The sequence below is a fragment of the Eulemur rufifrons genome, chromosome 8 (genome assembly GCF_041146395.1).
Source record: "Eulemur rufifrons isolate Redbay chromosome 8, OSU_ERuf_1, whole genome shotgun sequence".
In the NCBI taxonomy this organism is placed as follows: domain Eukaryota; kingdom Metazoa; phylum Chordata; class Mammalia; order Primates; family Lemuridae; genus Eulemur; species Eulemur rufifrons.
Window position 1 is genome coordinate 119,597,216 of NC_090990.1, and position 3,501 is coordinate 119,600,716.

The 3,501-nt window shown below is 41.5% G+C and overlaps 1 pseudogene; it reads right to left on the bottom strand.

Annotated features, from left to right (window-relative positions):
* Window positions 1–1,201: 1,201 nt before the first annotated feature.
* LOC138390194 (periodic tryptophan protein 1 homolog pseudogene) lies at window positions 1,202–2,833 on the bottom strand (annotated as a pseudogene).
* Window positions 2,834–3,501: the final 668 nt, after the last annotated feature.

The following is a 3,501-nucleotide window of genomic DNA, read 5'->3' on the forward strand; positions in this document are numbered from 1 at the left end:
GATAGGAAAATGATGAAGAAACATTCAAATAGGACAGAAAGAGGATCAGAAAGCAGCACATCTACAGTAATAAAAGACTTTGACATTGCAACAGAGACCTAGGTACATACAATATCTCTGAGTCTCAGTTTTCTCATGGTAAACTGGAGATATTAATATCTTTAAGCTTTTTCAGGCCCCTTTCCCCAGAATTAAATTAGACTGGTGTGGTGAAAAACTTTGGCACTTCAAGAACCCTTCAATGCATTTTTAAATTTAAAATAAAAGCTTTGTATTAGTCTGTTGAGGCTGACATAACAAACTACCACAGGCTGGGTGGCTTAAACGACAGAAATTTATTTTCTCATGGTCCCGGAGGCCGGAAGTCCCAAATCAAGGTTTCAGCAGACTTGGTTTCTGAAAGGCCTCTCTTCCTGGCTTGCAGACGGCTGCCTTCTCACTGTGTTCTCCCATGGCCTTTCTTCTGCGCACGGGCACTCCTGGTGCCCCTTCCTCTTCCCATAAGCACCCTAGTCCTATTGGATTAGTGCCCCACCCTTATGACTTCATTTAACTTTAGTTACCTTCTTAAAGGCCTTATCTTCAAACACAGCCATATTAAGGGTTAGGACACTAATATATGATTTTTGGGTGGGGAGTAAGGAGACGATTCAGTCTATAACAAGCTTCAAATGACAAATAAGTTGAAAGTTTAAAAACTATCTTTAATTATAACACGGGGGAAAAAAGTCATAAAATATGAGTGCTAGATTGACACTCAACAGATGCCTAAATGCCGAATATTTTCTTGTTCTCTAGTTTTTGGCTATGATGAGTAAAGCGATGTGCTAGCCACTTTTGGTTAAAGCTTGGAAACAAAATTAGAACATTGAATTTGTGAGGAAGATTTTCAAAATCTGAATCGTTTCACAGCAGGTCTAAGGGAACAGGCATTAGCATGGTAAAGCAGAAACTAGTACCATTACGTGTGAAAACTTGAGAGAAAAGATAAGATTTTGAAGTTTAGGAAAAGCCAACTTTAATATTTTTTTTCTGATGAATAGACTAAGACAATCCTGCTAGGTTAGTTTTTTCTTTTCTTTAATATCAATTGAAAAAATATGATCGATTCTTTTTTTTTTTTTTTACTTTTTAAAATCTTTTTTATTCTTTTTAAGAAATGCAATAAGAGCCCTATACGTCACCTGTTTGAAATGCAATCTCAAAGACTGGCTCTGTCTGTGTCACCACAGTTGCAGAAAGGAATGTCAGGCAGTAGGAAGGAAGTCTTAGGCCAGCTTTTTAAAACTCTCAGTTAAGGTTAACAAAACAGGAAATTATATGATCTTCCTGAAGACTCCATTGGTGTATCTGAGCTCCTGCTCCCAAAAGGGCCACTAACAGACGAATTTCTTGCATTGCTGAGAACAAGCCTCTCTCGTCTTCCAAATGCTTCGTTTACTGAAGAGACTGTGCTTATATCCCAGACTCGAAGGCCTTCTTTCTGACCTCCAAAGGCATAAATAAATGCCAAATCAGGGCAACATGAAGAACAGAGGAGAACTCCCATTTTCATGTCCCTAGAATGAACTAGACTTGGCCTATCTCCTAAGATCTCCCAGATCTTCACATATTTGTCTGCTGAAGCAGTCACAAGACAGCCCTTGATTTGACTGCTTAGATCAAGACCAGAGATTTCATCATTGTGGGCATTAAGTGTAAAAATTGGCCTATCTGAACGTGCATCCAAATTATGTACAAAGCCATCATCTGTACTGGCCAAAAAATGACAAGGTGAAAAGTGATTCCAAGTCACTCTCTCAATCTGCCCACTGAATCGCCACATTCGATGGGTTTCATCTGGACTTCGGCAGTCGCGCAAAGCCACTGACTTATCGTGTGATCCAGAAATCAGAGTCTGTGCTTCAAATGGATGAAACTGCAGAGTCTGGGCCTTGTCTGTGTGTAGGGCGAGGCCAGCTGCTGGTCTCCCCAGGGACATATCCCACAGAATTACAGTATTGTCAGCTGATGCACTTGCCAACACATTTCTGATTAGCTTATTCCATGAAAGGTCAAGGACAGCATCAGTATGTCCTTCTGTTGAAGAACTCTTCTTTCCTTTCTTTTTCTTCCTTTTTGAAAGCTTACTTCCAAGAGTGAATACCGGTTCTAAAGAGTCCACTATATCACGGTCCCACACTTCAATAACGGGGGTCATGTTTCCCGCAGCAATATAATTTCCGGTAGAATCATCTGGGCTAGGATCAAAATTCAGCCATTCCACACTCAGAGGACAGGCAGACAAGAGTATATCATGGTGCACATGAAGAGAGCCTTCTTCTCGATTGTAAACACGCACCTCTGAATTGCACTGGTCCTGTTCAGCTCGGCCACGAACTATGATATTGTCACTGGGCTTAATCAAGAAATCTTCGCGTTCCTATTGTTCCGTATCTTTCAGAGTAACGTAAGGACCTTGATCGTCACTCCCGTAGACCGTAAGACCCAAGAGAGATTCACCAAGAGTCTCAGCATCTGGGTCACCCTCCTCATCATATTTATCTAAGTCCTACTCAGCCAGCTCATCATCATCTAGCGTCCTGTCGTCCTCTGGGTCACCATCCTCCAAGGGCTCCCTTGGTCCAGCCTGGGTGCGTGCCCTCTGCATGCCATCTTCTGAAGGATTGCCTGGCTCCTCTTCATCACTGCCACCTTCCTCTTGCAGTTTTTCCTTTGCTGCAGCAATGAGACGTTTTACTTCTTCTTTACTTAGCTCTACCTTGTCTGGCGTCTCTTTGGCCATGCCGCAGCGGACCCAGGCCACGCATGTCACCTGGCGGCTGCGGTTCATGGTCCTCAGGCTACAGACCCGGCAGCAGCTAGAAGGGCCACACGCTGGGGACTTCGCCCAGGGCCCACGCCAGGGCAGAGCGCATGCGCGGACACTTGCTGCTGCAGCCTACGATAGATTCTTATCCATACATATGTCATAGTGGGTGATTATCCAAAAAGCTTTAGAAGAAAGAATCAGAAATAATTACATTCCCATCTACAGAAGTGACAAGCCATGATCCTGTGGTCTTTTCACTGAAAAAAAATTTAGTATATCACTTCCTACTAAATTGGGACTAAATTATATTGACTTTGCCTTAAGCAATGGCCTTATATAATAGTATTACTGCACTATTATATTAATTGTATGTTGATATTTGTATATTAAATTTCACCACTAGAATGTACACACCAAGAAAAGAGGAATATTGGTCTGTTTTTATTCCATTCAATGTTATTTGTTTCACTGTTGGTTCCATAGTGTCTAAATTAGCATCAGACACATTTAACGTGCTTAGTGAATATTTGTTGAATGAAATATTTATTTGATTCATGCATAAGTACTATCAATAATAAGGTTCTATCATGTTATAAAACATCTCAGAGGAAATGAGTGAGAGACCAAAAAATGGTAGGGTAGGTGATTTGGCACAGGGCAATGAAGGAAAAAGGGATGTGAGGAGAAAG